At 41.3% G+C, this 16,389-nt stretch overlaps 1 long non-coding RNA gene across 1 annotated transcript; it reads left to right on the forward strand.

The window, feature by feature from the left end:
• The first annotated feature begins 13,102 nt into the window (after positions 1–13,102).
• LOC103629273 (uncharacterized) lies at positions 13,103–15,853 on the forward strand. Its single transcript, XR_554262.4, has 4 exons — positions 13,103–13,348; positions 13,417–13,551; positions 15,272–15,376; positions 15,467–15,853. It is a non-coding gene; the product is annotated as an uncharacterized lncRNA (long non-coding RNA).
• The last annotated feature ends 536 nt before the right edge of the window (positions 15,854–16,389 follow it).

Raw genomic sequence — 16,389 nt, forward strand, 5'->3', positions numbered from 1 at the left:
CCAACATATTCTTTATTGCAGCCGGCCTTTCACCACCACCGGAGCCATACAATCCTGAAGTTGACCCGGCTACGAAAGAAGCTTTGGATATAATGAAGGTTGCTAACGAAGTCGTTGACGAAGTCGTCGACAGACTATTACACGAAGCTGCTGAAAAAGTGCTAAAGGAAGATTATATTTTTGTAAGCCTGAAAATGTAATGCTTGTGTATGGTTGTCGCCTTGTGTAATAAACAAACATCGAGTATTTGTATGTACATTAATGTAATATATCTCTTTGCAATGCATGAATTCTATGTACGTACCGTTTTTTAGCCTTTGGTGAAAAAACACCTTCCCTTCTTTTCATGCTTCGCAAAGAAAAGAATTTTTCTTATGCCACTGTTGACGAAGGTTAGCTTCATGTAGTACAATATATCTGCCGAAGGCATATGTTGTGCTATAGCACATTCTTTCATGATCCGATAAGTATCTTAGAAGGAGCAATTTTCCTTCTTCTCCACGGCTTTTTGCTGATGCAAAATGATGTATGATGTGATGTTATGCGATATGATATGATATGATTATATGATGCAAAATGATGTTTATGCCAAAGGTAAAACACATGCAAATACACACCCAGACTCTGCATCCCCTTAGGAATGACTTTGGAGTCTCTTCACCTTTTACTTAGGTGGTATTTCAGCTCTGCATCCCCTTAGGAACGACTTTGGAGCCAAGCTCTACATCCCCTTAGGAACGACTTTGGAGCTTCTTCACCTTTTACTTAGGTGGCATTTAAGCTCTGCATTCCCTTAGGAACAACTTTGGAGCTTCTTCACCTTTGATTTAGGTGGCATTTTAGCTCTGCATTCCCTTAGGAATGACTTTTGAGCTTCGAAACTTACTCTGCGCTCCCTTAGGAACGTCTTTGGAGCTTTGGAACTTAGCTTTGTCACACTCGATGGTGTAACCACATGTTTATTACATCGAGTTGAAGGTTAAACCTTCTTATATTGTCTTTTGCAACAGAAATAAAAAAAGAGTAGGAATGGAACAAATAAGAGCTTTATTTTGGCCAAAACATTGTATCATCTTTGGTAGATATGCCTGGATTCGGACACAGTGTTGTTAACTGTGCGAGCTTCAGACTGCTTCCGAAGATCATGTTGTTGTTGAGGCCAAAGGTGCCCTTCTGGCTGCTGATCATGACTTGGGGCAGGCGCCATTGGTGGGGGTGGTGGTAATTGAGCCCAGGAGGCTTGGGAGTGACATGCTAAAGCTGTAGAAGCCGTAGGCTGTTGGTTGCCTACGTATTCTGGGATGTATGGAGAGTAGCACGAAGCAGTATGGAGGACCTGCTTCGGTTGATTCTGCCGCGCCTCGGCTTCAGCAATTTCCTTTTTCTTCTGGATCGTGCCTGGCACGTCCTCGTTGTGTGGCCCTTGTCCTCGCCACAGAAAAGGCAGTACAACTTCCTGGGTTGATTACCGAACCTTCCTCCACTGAAGCTTCTTCCTCCTCTACCTCTTGGAGCTGGTGGTCTGTAAGAAGTTTGCTGCATGCCCGAAGATTGTGAGCTATGATGACTGCTTTGAGCATTGTTGGCCCTTTCATCGTTGTTATTGGAATTATGGATTGACCTGACATGCTTGGGATGAAGCCTTCCTCCGAAGCCCTTGGTCATTTTAGAAAACCTGTATGCTTTCTCCCTTCTTTGGAGGAAATCATTATCAGCCCAGATGTACTCATCCATCTTTTGAAGGAGTTTTTCCAAGGTCTGTGGTGGCTTCCTTGCAAAATATTGGGCTGTAGGTCCTGGCCAAAGCCCCTCGATCATGGCCTCAATAAAAATTTCATCGGGCACTTTAGGCGCTTGAGCTCTCAAACGTAGGAACCTTCGAACGTAAGCCTGCAGGTACTCCTCATGGTCTTGCGTGCATTGAAATAAGGCTTGAAGCCATGATGGCAGAAGCTCAAGGATATGCTTGTCACATCACTGCTCGGGCTTTGTTTCAATGCACGCAAGACCATGAGGAACACCTTCAGGCATATGTCTGAAGGTTTCTGCGTTTGAGAGCACAAGCGCCTATAGTGCCCAATGAAATTGTCATTGAGGCCATGATCAAGGGCTTCCGCCAGGACCTACAACCCAATATTTTGCCAAGAAGCCCCCACAAACCATGGAGAAGCTCCTTCAGAAGATGGATGAGTACATCCGGGCCGATAATGATTTCTGCCAAAGAAGGGAGGAATCATACAGGTTTTCTGAAATGACCAGGGGCTTTGGAGGAAGACTTAGTCCCAGGCATGTCTGGTCAATCCATAACTCCAATGCCAACGATGAAAGGGCCAATAATGCCCAAAGCAGCCATCATAGCTCACAGTCTTCGAGCATGTAGCAGACTTCTTATAGACCACTAGCTCCAAGAGGTAGAGGATGAAGAAGCTTCAATGGAGGGAGGTTTGGTAATCAACCCAGGAAGTTGTACTGCCTCTTCTTTGGCAAAGACAAGGGCCACACAACAAGGACGTTCCAGGTTACAATCCAAAAGCAAAAGGAAATTGCTGAAGCCGAGGCGCGGTAGAGTTAGCCGAAGCAAGTCCTCCATACTGCTTCGTGCTATTCTCCATGCATCCTAGAGTATGTAGGTAACCAATAGCCTACGACTTCTGTAGCTTCATCAAGTCACTCCTAAGCATCTTGGGCCCAATTACCACCACCCCCACCAATGGCGCCTGCCCCAAACCATGATCAGCAGTCAGAATGGCACCTTAGGCCTCAACAACAACGTGATCTTCGGGAGCAGTCTGAGGCTCGCACAGTTAATAGCACTATGCCCGAATATAGGCACATCTACTGAAGACGACACAACGTTTTGGCCAAAAGAAAGCCCTAATGTGGTCTATTTTTTGTTTTTATATTTTTCTGTTGCAAAAGACAACACAGGAAGGTTTAACCTTCAACTTGATGTAATAAACATGTGGTTACACTATCGAGTGTGATAAAACCAAGTTTCGAAGCCCCAAAGACGTTCCTAAGGGAGCGCAGAGTAAGTCCCGAAGCTCCAAACACGTTTCTAAGTGAGCACAGAGTAAGTTCTGAAGCTCAAAAGTCGTTCCTAAGGGAATGCAGAACCAAGATGTCACCTAAGTAAAAGGTTAATATGCTCCAAAGTCATTCCTAAGGGGATGCAGAGCTGAAATACCACCTAAGTAAAAGGTGAAGAGACTCCAAAGTTGTTCCTAAGGGGATGCATAGTCTAGGTGTGTATTCATGTGGGTTTTTAACTTTGGCATAAACATCATTTTGCATCATACCATCATATCATATTGCATAGCATCGCATCATATACATAATTTTGCATCAACAAAAGACTGTGGAGAAGAAGGGAAATTGCTCCTTCAAAAATACTTGACGAATCACAGAACAATGGGCTATACCACAACATATACCTTCGGCAGATATATTGTACTACACGAAGCCATCCTTCGTCAATAGTGTCATAAGGAAAATTTTCTTTGCGAAGCATGAAAAGAAGGGAAGGTGTTTTTTTGCCAAAGGCTCAAAACGGTACGTACGTAGATTTCATGCATCACAAAGAGATATATTATATTAATATATATACAAATACTTGATGTTTGTTTCGTACACATGGAGGCAACCATACACAAGCATTACATTTTCGAGCATACAACAATTCAATATTCCTTTAGTATTTTTTCAGCAGCTTCATGTAATAGTGTGTCGACGACTTCGTCAACGACTTCATTAGCAATCTTCATTATATCCAAGGCTTCTTTCATAATCCGGGTCGACTTCAGGGTTGTACGGCTCCGGTGGTGGTGAAAGCCCAGCTGCAACAAAGAATATGTTGCTGAACTTTGAAGCTAGAAACGAACGACGAAGCAAAACTTTAATAGAAGTACCTATAATCATGGCTCGTTCAGCAGCTTCTTCAGTTTGCTTTGCCTCTTCTCGAGCGTCGTGACATTCTTTTTCGTTCTTTCTAATGGCTTCATCAGCCATCTCACGGCCGCCCTTCATCCAAACATTAGAATAGAACTTCCCGCCCAGCAAAGAGGCTTCGGCCGAAGGGTCTTTCGTGTCGTCAGCTGAGAACATAGCTTCTACCTGGGCTACGGCCTTAACATGTTCACAACCGGTTTTCTCCAAATTGGCTGCAACCCCTCGAGCACCGGCGAAAGCATAGAAATCCCTGCGATCGTCGAGTATTTCATCGAAAGCTTCAGCTTCTTCACCAATCCACTGGATAACTCCTTCGGGATCACCACGAATAAACAATTGTTCCGAAGAGTATGCTCCTACCTTAGCAAAGCTATCTCTCAATTTCTTCGCGCATTCTATAGATGTTTCGTAGCATCTCTCCTTGGCATCCCGAAGCTCTTCAACATTCTATTGCACTCTAGATCTTTCCATTTCACTTATTTCTTGTTTAGCCTTTGCAACTTCAAAATTTTCATTCATCACTGCAAGTTTTTTCTTTAAATCTTCGACTTCAGCTTTATGGGCTTCGTCTTGAGCAATAAGCTTGGCTTCATGAATCTTAAGCTTGTCCACTAAGGAAAGCAGTATGCTATCTTTTTCAAAAGCTTCGTTCCTTAATGTGATGACCTCCGATCGAAGATTTCCAAGAGCTATCTGGCAGCTCTCGTCATTTGCTTCCCTTTGAGCTCTCAAAGCGTTACTTAGAATTAATCCCTAAAAACAAAAAATATGTGTGAGAACATAACGATAACAATAAAACCTTCAAACATAGTTTATTTTATAACAAAAATATATATACCGTCAAGCTGTTATAAGCAAGGCTATCTGCAAGATCATCCTTTGACATTGCAGATAGACCGAGCTCAAGCTTTGGGAATCCCATGTTCCTCATCATCTCCCGACAAACATATATCTCTTTATGGTCCGGAAGGCAATACAAACATATATCCCATGTGCCACTGTATACCAAGGATCCTTTTGGATACTTTAGATCCCTAGCATATTATCTAGCTTCGGCAATCTGTTCTTCCGACAGTTGTTTCCCTGAAGTATATCGCACGATAAAATCTAGCTCTTCGTAGGTGCTTCGGGAGCAGGTGATTTAGGTTTTTCAGGGGCATTTTCTTTTTCCTGGATTACAGGAGCAGTCCCCAAAGGTTGTACATCAATGGGAGCTGAGGGTCCAGCTTCAGAAGTAGCCAACGCCACACTAGCTTCGTCAGATTTCTTTAAGGTTTCGCCCTCTCTGTTAGGCGCTGAAGTAGGAGTTTGTACCTTCACAGATTCCATTACATCATCTAATACACTGGCCATTCTCCTCCTCCTTGGAGTTGCTGCAGGAACATTTAATGCCCTTAGCAGCTCCGTCTCTCGCAACGAACTCAAAGCCTTCGGTTGCTCCGCTGCTTTCTTCAATTCTGGCTCCTCGGTTGATTCCATCCTACTTTCGGCAGGAGCGGAGTAACTTAGCTCAGATACAGAAGACCCCTCAATAGGCTTCAGCCCTTTGGCCGTTTCAAAGCGCTTGGGCAGGTGTGTTAGAACCTTCACTTTTTCGGCTTCGGCGTTCTAGAAATCGCTGAAGCAGCAGTCTTTCTCTTCTTTTCTTGCTTTCGTGAAGGATAACAATAATCTAGGTATACAAACCCGATGACATCAAAAACTCTATTCAATCTCTTTTTTCCTCAACCCCCAAAGGCCGTTGTCATAGCATCATCTTCAGCCCTCGAGTAAGCACCAAACAATTCATCACTGGTTGCTTCGATGGCATCCAGTCAGTCATCATTCGGCTCATCGAATTGGCTTCTATACTTGAATGAGTACTTCAGATAGACCAAACCACCTTCGCTAGACCAACAGCAGCTTCCTTCGACATCTCCCGTCCACTTGCGAGCGGCCACACTCTATAAGCAATATGTTCCTGAAATAAGTCCCTGGTGCCTATGTAAGTGCATACTGTATTAAAGGCAGTCTGGCATGCTAGTATGTCGTTTCCAAGGGCAGTGGATGGCCTCCTAATGTCGAAGCAAGACCAGATAGGGCGTTGAATAATCCCCTTAATATCTTCCCTTGCAACAAAGCCATTTTTCACATAGAACCATTCTTGCATCCAGGCCCCTGGCCATCTCTTCCAAAATGTCAAAACTGGTAGCTCACCCCAGAGCGAGGCACGAAGTTGTAGCAACCAAAATTGTTGTGATATTGCTCCTTACCAGTAGCCTTCGTCTCATAGGACAACTCATGGATATTGCAGAAGCATTTTGCATTTGGCTCCCACTCTCCGCATCTTCACTCCCACTCTCCACATCGAAGTCTTCACTCCCACTCTCCACATCGAAGTCTTCACTATCACTAGAACCCTCAGATATTCCAGCTAATGTCTCATGAGCAATCTTCTCTGTGTTGGTTCTCTCTATAGCTTCGTAAAACTTAGACAGTGTCGGGTCGACAATCTTCTTTCCGTCAGCCATCAAACCGAAGGACGTTGAAATGCCGAAGCTATAAATCCAATCAAACCCGACAAAGCAAGAAAGTTTGAAATGACGAGCACAGTGCAGGCAACTGGAATGGCACAAAAAATGTTTTCAATGTGGGCTCCTATTTATATGCCTAGTACCCCACAGTTTGGTGGGTCTTGCATGTCAGTGTTATTCTCTATTCTAGCGAAGGGAAGGTGTTTTTTTGGACCTTCGGCCAAAGGCCTTTGTTCATGTCACAGTCTAAATTTGTTACAAAGAAACAAATTAATACTGCGAGGGGCTACTGTTGGGGGCCTTCTCCTTCCGAAGGTCCTCAAAAACATAATTAACCATTTGTTTTTAGCACAAGCTATTACAGGAAGCTTCGTCTCCAGAAGATAAACCTCTTTATTATGATGAAGGACACGTAGGATGAAGATAGATTCAAAGAAGATAAGAGTAAACGCCAAAGCTATTGCGAGACGAAAAAGCTTCAGCTCGTAACGAAGCAAAGGAATGTTGATAATGCCGAAGGAGGAAAAGACTACTTAGTCCTTTATGATTTATATTACAATCATGTGTAAACATTAAGGACATAAATGTACTTTTGCTTGGGCTGCGTCCCGTGCCTATAAATAGATGAACAGTAACACCGTACTATTCATGCTGGATTGTATTCACTCTCTCGCATCCTCGTCTTCGAGCAAGCCGAAGGTATAAATATAATATTAACATTGTTGATATTCATATATGTTTTATGGAATGAAATAATAAATAAATTACTATGATATAATTCTCATATTCATTCCCTCGCATTCCTATCTCTGTATTGATATGATGAAAGGTGTGTCCTTCTTAACCTTCGTCCGAGGAGTATTATACCCGTAAGGAGATAAAGCTTCGGGTGACGAAGGTCTTTAATGATTAACAATTGTGTTGCCTTGTTCTTGACTCATAGCATTTGAGAACAAGTGACCAACAATTTATGACATGCTTCGTCCCACTTAAACTCTTTACCTTTCTCCAATAGTGAAGTAAGGGGTTTCACTATTTTGGAGACGCCTTCAATGAATCTTCTGTAGTATCCCACTAATCCAAGGAAACTCCTCATCTTGGACACATCGGAGGGTTGTTTCCAATTTAGTATTTCACTAATTTTGTTAGGGTCTACCTTGATTCCTCCATCGGTGATAATATTACCTAGGAAAGCGACTTCCTTCAGCCAAAAAGCACACTTTGAGAATTTCGCATATAACTGATTGTCACGAAGTTTCTGTAGAACTAATCTTAGATGATCTTCATGTGCTTCTTCACTCTGAGAGTATACCAGTATGTCATCGATGAATACCACAACAAACTAGTCGAGGTATTCCATGAATACTTTATTCATCAGGTTCATAAAGTACGCCGGTGCATTGGTTAATCCAAAAGACATGACTAAAAACACATATAGTCCATATCTTGTAGTGAAAGCCATTTTAGGTATATCTTCAGTCCGAATCTTCAACTGATGATAGCCTGATCTTAGATCTATTTTTGAGAATACTTTAGCTCCTCTCATCTGATCAAATAGAACTTCAATCCGAGGTAACGGGTACTTGTTCTTAATCGTTACTTCGTTCAAGCTTATATAGTCGACACACATTCTCCTTGAACCATCTTTCTTGTTCACAAATAGAACTAGGGCTCCCCCTGGAGATGAACTGGGGCGAATAAAACCTTTTCTAGTAATTCTTCTATTTATTTCTTTAGTTCAATTAAATCTTTGGCATCCATTCGGTAAGCTCTTTTTGAAATTGGTGCTGTTCCAGGTAATAGTTCAATAGAAAACTCTATATCACGATCAGGTGGCATACCTGGTAATTCTTTTGGAAATACCTCTAGGTATTCACACACTATTCTGATGTGTTCCAAAGATTTTTCTTCCAACTGATTTACCATTGCTTCTGCTGTTGCTGGCATACTGACATTGACTTCAATTCTTTCTCCTTGCGAACTCGTTAATGTAACCATCCTCTTGGCACAAGATATTACTCCATCATACTTGGTTAAGTAGTCTATTCAAAGTATCACATTGATTCCACTGGATTCCAAAATTATCAGCTCCACTAGAAAGCTTAGGTCTTTAATTTCAATCTTAGTCTAAGGGCATGAGTGAGTGGCTCTAAGTTCACCTCCCGATGATTGAATTAATAGTTTCTTCTTCAAGGGATAGTTTGGTATATTATGTTTTTCCACAAATGACTTTGTTACGAAGGAGTGAGATGCTCCAGAATCAAATAAAACTGATGCAGGTATGGAGTTAATAAGGAACATACCATACACCGCGTTGGTATCCTAAGGAACTAATTCTGCTGTCACGTGATTAACCCTTCTCCTACTCTTTTGTGCAGATCCACGAGCAGGTGTGTTCTAGTCAGTCTTCTGTTTGATGTTCCTCTGGGTATTTGTTGATTACGCCTTGGGCAGTTGTTAGCATAGTGGCCAAGTTCACCACACTTGAAACAACCATTGGGTTGGACTAGAGTAGTTGTGCTGTTGTTCTTGGCCAGTGTGTTCACGATGCTTCCATGATGATTCTACTGTTGACCACTAGACCTTTGACCGGTCTGACTGTTGTTCCTCTGTTGGTTCTTATATTGGTTGCTCCTCTAACCTTGTTGTCCAGAGCGTTGTACTTGGTAGTTGATGTTCCCACTCTGATTTCTGGAGCGGAACTGAGAACCTTGGGAGTTGTTTTGACGGGTATTCCCGCTGACCTGCCTTTGGAACTTTCTCTTGTGATCAGACAACTCTTTTCTTTTGCTTTCAAGGCCAATTGCCTTGTTGAGCAAGGTCTAAAGTTGGGAAAGTTGTGGCTTTGCAGCTGATAGTTCAAAGGCCTAATCAAGCCTTCCAAGAAACGTTCTTGGCGCTTCTTGTTAGTGTCCACTTCTTCTGGGGCGTAGCATGAAAGCTGGGTGAAGCGATCACAGTACTCACTAACAGACATGTTCCCTTGTGTGAGGGAAAGGAACTCCTTCTTGAGCTTCATGATTCCCGAGGGAATATGGTGAGCATGGAAGTTCACCTGGAATTCCTGCCAAGTTATGGCGTCAGCATTAGCATGTGCCACGGTGAAGGCATCCCACCAGTTGGATGTGGCTCCTTCGAGTCTTCCTGAAGCGTACAAGACCTTCTCTCGGTCATTGCACTGGGTGATGTCCAATTTCTTCCCGATGACCTTAAGCCAGTCATCGGCATCCAAGGCGTCAACTGCATGAGAGAAAGCAGGCGGGTGATGGCTCATGAAATCCCGATGCTTGTCTCTAGCTTGTGGTACATGTTGTTGTTGTTGCCGGTGCTGCTGATTCTGCTGAATCTGCTGCACAGAAGTAGTGAGTCCTTGCTGAAGCTGCATCTGCGCTGCAATGAAGTGCTCCATGTTGGGATTTGGTGGCGGTGGTGGCAACTGCTTTCCACACTGGTTCCTGTTGTTCTGGGGACCTGAGTGAGTATTAACCATCTGGTTGGTTAGAAAGTGCAATTCTGGGGTAAGTGAGGAGTAGAGAAGGATTCTAGGAGGAATAGCTTATTATTAAGGTTGAGTTTATTTTTTTATTCTTTTATGGCCATCATTCCATAAGACCATTGCACTCAAGCAAAAATCCAAATCAAACATTGCAAACAACACCATCACATGGTTGTTATTATTATAAGTATAGTATTATAAAGGTGTTCATCGTCTAACGAGAAAACTAACTTATTACAATGTAGATGAAAAATCTATAGCTGCTTAGTGATGGATCCTGGTTCTCCATGGAGGATCGTCTTGCAGGGAGGGGACAACGCCATGGCAGGGACTTGAGCTTTAGGGGGATCCCTTCCTTCTAGCTGAGCTTCCAGGGCTGCAATCCTTGCATGTGCATCCTCTAGCTCTAAGTACTCTAGAGAGGTCCAGGGTAGCACTATCCAGGTCGGTGTTAAGACCTGCCACCACACCAACTAGGGTGTTGAGGCGATCTTCTTCAGCTCCACCTGGAACAATGTTGATCTGGCTTTCTCCACAAAGACGTGGAGGAAGATGCATGTACTTTGTGTTGTGCAGCTGCTGCCGGTAGGTGTTGCTGAGGGACCACAGAGTTCGCCTAGCAGCATCGCTGACCGAAGCAGCGTAGGTGGATAGCGATGTAAGAGACTCATGAGCTGACATAGTCCTGAACCCTCTATCACCTGCATCCCTCACCCTGACATGAATGCGAGCGATGTAGTAGCAAACCCGAGGGGGCTCGTACACTCGCCTTGTCTCATACAGGGGTCGGACATAGGTTCCCAACGCATGCAGAACATCTCGCAGCAGGTTAGGGAAGTACCCCGTCTCGAACATTGATGTATAATGTTCGGTGACAGGCCATAACCCTACTTAGTGATCCCGTTGTTCATCGTTGGCTTCCTCGTTGATGTTCTCTTCTTCTTCTTCTTTGTCTTCATCATCGTCACTAGAGTCGTCCGAGTCGTCGCCTCCGGGAGTAGGGGCTTGGACTACTGGTGCTAGCGGTGCTGAAGATGACGATCCAGGGGTGGGCGTAGGTAGAAACTTCTCTGAGCTGTCCTCCAAAATGACTCTGTTCTCCACATGAATGCGAGGGAGATCCATAGGGATTTCCTCGACTACCACTTGGTAGACGGGAACTTGCCGTGGCAGAGGGATGTAGTTGGTGTTGGTTGAGGTGGTTTTGATTGTACGAACCATCTACAAGAGAAAATGTCAACTTAGTTGAATTTTTAAAGAGGTAAGATTAATAAAATAATTTTGTAAAAACAAAATTAGCATGTTTTGAATAGACTAAGCTTTCCATTCCTAACTAGTCTAATGACCTAGAGTCAGCATAGCTTTGATACCACTTCTGTCACACCCGGTTCTGGGGGCAAAACCGAATGCATAGCATATGTGGGCCACGATCCATTTTCCACACATATGTTGACGTCACAAGTGTAATATATCAAAAGACAATGCAATAAAGGCGTACAGATAGTAGAGTAACTTTATTATCAGGATCATAGGATCTTAAACAAGTATCATTATCAAAGTACGACAGAATTAAACATGGACACTCTTCCACAGGAATGTGACTGGCGCATTGTTAGACTCAACATTCATCAACCTCATCTGCGAAGTCTTCGCCATCACACTTTGATCAAAATATTAGCAAGGGTGAGCTCACTTATGGTCAGGGCTTAGTAAGTGGGGGAAATAATGCAAAGTTAACAAGGTAGGCTATGGATAAGCGGTAAGCATTTTAGTTGGTCAATATTTTATTAGAAACACATGTCTTACTAATAAGTGTGTCCCAAATATCCTAATTAATCAAAGGCATAAGATTATATCAAAAACACTTAAGTGAAATCACTTAAGCAAACCACTGGTAGATCATCGGATCACGATTTATTTTCCATCTTTAAGTTCAATTATCATGTGAGGGTCCAGGTTGCTCTTAACCGTGAGAACGGCTGACATATCAATTTTACACTCTATAGAGGTAGTACAACTTTACCCACAAACCATGTATCCCATCTAGCCTGTGTTGATCGGACCCATAAACACTGCCTAGGTGAATGCACTACAACATATATGGCCTTCTATGACAAATATTTGATGACACTAGTTGGAATTGTCACTACACCGCTCTATTTATGACGATTTTGACGAGACATATATGTTTAATGACAAAAAAGTAACCATTGTCATTAAAACTGTCATAACTCATGCTAACATGCCATTTGTGACGATGGTCTATGACAATATGGGTGTGTCATAAGAATAAATCGTCATAGCTTCCTCTACATCATAATTACGACAATTGTATGACAAGTTCATTCATCATTGATATGTGATTATATTTTTTAAAATGAAATAACATATAATTGATGTAACGGCAGGTCCACATCAAGGCTAAATGGGTTCAACATGAGGTGTTTATTAATGTAACATATTAATTTTTTTTTGATTTTTCAACTATTTGTATTAAAGTACCTCTAGTAGTTAGCTAATTTGTAGAATTTTACCTCCCATCACCTCGATTATTAGCCCATAATATATTAACTTGTCCACAAGGACAAATCTTTCCGATATGCACATATGGTCAAATATTTGTTTTATAGATGCAAAGAGGCAATGTCAACTTTGTTTCACATCGTATAATTCCCAACCTATCTGGCGTCTTCGAACAAGAGTGGACCTTAAAAAAATTTTACTTCAAAAGAAATGCGAGCACATTTAAAGTGTTTAGGGTCTCAAAAGATATTTTTACATTAATAGCTAGACCTTAAATAATGCTATTTAGAAAATAATTCACATTATTAGAAAATAAATAGTTGTCGATCAAGAGAAAACGAGAAAGGGACAAATATATTGGTATTTTATTTGGGACCCGAGAGATAAAGCTCTTTAATCATTTAATATTTTTTATAAAATAGACTCAACTCCTTGTAATAGAATTGTTTGCACAAAATATTAATTATATACAAAGATGGAAGCGAAGCTCCACAACTAGAATGGCCACATTGTCTTAATTAATTTATTTATTTGCATATGTAAAAGTCCTGCACCACAAAGCCCAACCAGAACTCCATGTCTCCCTTTTTACCGCTGTCGGATCTATTTTGAAAGGTTGTGTTTTTATTAAACCCTAAAACGGGAACTGGGAGGGGAGTAGGGGATTAAATCATCTGGTCTTGTCTTGCACTTTCTAGAACCGGGAGGAGAGCAAGGCATGCGACGTTTTTCCTACCAATTTGCTCTCGTCGTACGCCATCGCTGCATGAGGTGAGGCCGTGGTGAGGATCCCACGCCACCTCGCTCTCGGGTGCCTCCGCCCCGTCCGTTGCAGATGGCGACTGGCGGCTAGGGTTTTCTGCACGAGGTAAAGATCTTGCGCCGCCTCAAATCAGATTTCTGTTGTGCCCCTTTCTTAGGATCTGGATGAGGTAGGCGAGGTAGAGGAGGCCAAAACATGGGCCAAGGCGGTGATGCTCCTCATCATGTGCGGCGATCACCACGCATCTGGCGAGGCCATCAAGGATGTGCTTTCAGTCTTTCACCTAGGAGCTTGGCGATGACTACCAGGTAAACTAAAAAATACCAACCCTGAGCATGCAGTTTTGCCATTACAAACATGTTTTTTTGTTTACAACAATCAGCTCATTTTTTTTGTCAAAGCACTCAGTACGTCAAAAAAAGTATAGCCTTGAACATGCATCCAGATATTATACTATGTTATCATCATGAAAATATGGTTGCCTACATCTATTAATGTGAGGTAAGCTAGAACCAAGTACTCATTTGAAACGGTACTCACCTCAATTTAGTTGTTTTACTTGAGAGTTATTTAGTTGAAAGACTCATCACCACACAGTTTAACTATGAGCAACCTTTATTTAATCATTACAGTCTACGAGTACTTATTTAGGCTAAGGGTGTTGAGACCTCGACATAGTAAATAGTAATCTTAGATAAGTTCATCTGGTGACTCTAGCAAACTCCTTATCATGATTTATGGGGTGGATAGAACAACACAAACCTCTATATTAATTGTATATTTTTTATTAGCAAAGTTGGTAAGATGGTAAGCTCATCACGAGAACCCTTCCCAATGTATATATTTTACTTGCTATTAGTTGTCCGTTACTATTACTATATATTATAGCGTGGAAAAAATCCCGTTAACAAAAAAAGAATTTTTGGCATGGGATCCAACAAAGCCTCAACTATCTCACTGACTGGTTGTTGCTTACTTCCTGTTCCACTGCAAATCGTAATGGTGCTTACCTATTTCGTTACATAACCTCTATAATCTAGAATGTGTTTGATTTACTGCTTCTAATTCCCTTTTGCCCTAAAATTGGTTTAATGTCTGTCTACTTCATCTGTGATGATTCTGTTTTATAAGTACGCCATGCTTCATTTGGTTCACCAAGTTATCTGCTGGCGTAATCTTTTTACTTCCATGGATGCGTCTTATTGCCCGCTCCTAATACCCTGTTGCCCTAAAAATTGGTGTTAATGTTTGCCTGCTTCATCTATGATAATCCTATTTTACAAGTATGTCGTGCTTCATTTGGTTCATCAATTTACCTGCTGTTATAATCCTAAGTCACCATAATATCAACATTGCACAATAAGTCCTATGTGATATCTGACCATTTCATAACATCAAAAGCCATTCTTTTTAAACAATTGCATTCTACAGTGGTACAACCTGAATCATTCAATTAAATTGTTGTACCATAACTGATGTTTTGTGCAGATTCTTTGTTTCGCTAAGTTCAACGAAATTTTTTTAAGGGGACAAGTAGAGTTGGACAAAAGGGTAATTCATTTCAGTTGGTTTTAGTTACTAAATTAACACCTCATAAAAAACTTAAACAGAAACAAATCAAACACATGTGAGTGCCTTAGGCATGTCGTCAGTTTAATTACTTATAGCAAAATAAATGTTTACATACATTGCTCTGCAATTACTAACCTGCCCTTTTTAATTGATCCTGCATGCTGCGCCACCAAACGGTCGTTATGAAACTATGTTTCATCAAGCTGCACCCATTTCAACTGCAGGACCATATGTTTTATTTCTTGACATATGATTGTGATGTCCTAATTATTCGTTGAATTGTATTTATTTTTGTTATTGACGCATGTTACTTGAGGACTGCTTCATTTACTGTTTTATTTAAATGTTTTATCACTATTTATATCTAAAATGTATTTTGAATTGTTATTTTGAAATCTAACTTGTACCTTATTTTAAGACCTTCATTCTCACCGGACTCATTTTATATCATTTCAGAAGCAAGAAAAATGTAAGGATGCTGAACTTAGTGCAATAGATCTTTTAAAGGACATGCATTGCAACAAAAAGAAAGGTTTTAGTGAAAATATTGAGAAAGCTATTGTAAGTGCTTGTTTTCCTTTCATGTTTGTACTCACAACTTGCAACTTATGGTATACTATACTGATGAATAACCTTTAACCTTTATATTAGGTTGACATGGAAGAAATAATGGTAGCACCAATTTAGGATGGATAACAACCAAAATATCCTACAAAAGTTGTTTCTAATATCGTACCGGGCTCCAGTGTGTTCCTATGCAATGTTGGTCTTCGGTCTGCATCCAAGAAAAGCTCCATAGTGTCAATTTCTGCAAAGGTTCAACAACTTTAGGATGAACTTGAGATCAAGAAGCAAGAAATATTTGCAGTGAACAAATTCATGCGATATTTTGGTTGTGATGTGTAATATTCCTTGACGATATGAATGCTTATGATGTGTTCCTTCTAATGACTATTGTATCTATCACAAATGCTTTGGCACATCACTGCCATGTCATCATATTTTATGATGAAAATATTCGTCACAAATGTATTGCCATAGAAGCGGCCACCAGTCCACCACCTTCCAATTTGTGATGAAATTTTGCCATGTCATCTGCCACACGATCAAATCTATGACAAATATTTTTGTCATAAACATTTTGCCACGTCACATACCACGTCATCACTATTAGCCATGTGGCAATGCACGACAGTACAAATTGTGACATTTTCAAAGGCACTTATGACGAAATAAAGTGTCATAGATTTTGTGACGAATCTGGTATGCGTCACAAAACCTATGACATTTGTTTGATGATCGTCATTGTAGTTCATTTAACACGCACCTTCTGTGACGATGTCCTTTTTGTCACAATGGTGTCACCAAAATACAACCTATGACAAATAAACACTAGTTAGTGACATAATCATAATGTCACAGAAGGCCTAAAAGGTTGTAGTGATGGCTAGGGATCCACTATGAGGCTTTCATAAAATATCCTTAGTACAAAGCCACCCGCTAAGGTTTCCACGTCAGTATTGATGGCCCTCTAGGTGAGGTAACTTAGCCAAGACTACCTGTCACACCCGATT

Source organism: Zea mays, chromosome 6 (assembly GCF_902167145.1).
Source record: "Zea mays cultivar B73 chromosome 6, Zm-B73-REFERENCE-NAM-5.0, whole genome shotgun sequence".
Lineage (NCBI taxonomy): Eukaryota > Viridiplantae > Streptophyta > Magnoliopsida > Poales > Poaceae > Zea > Zea mays.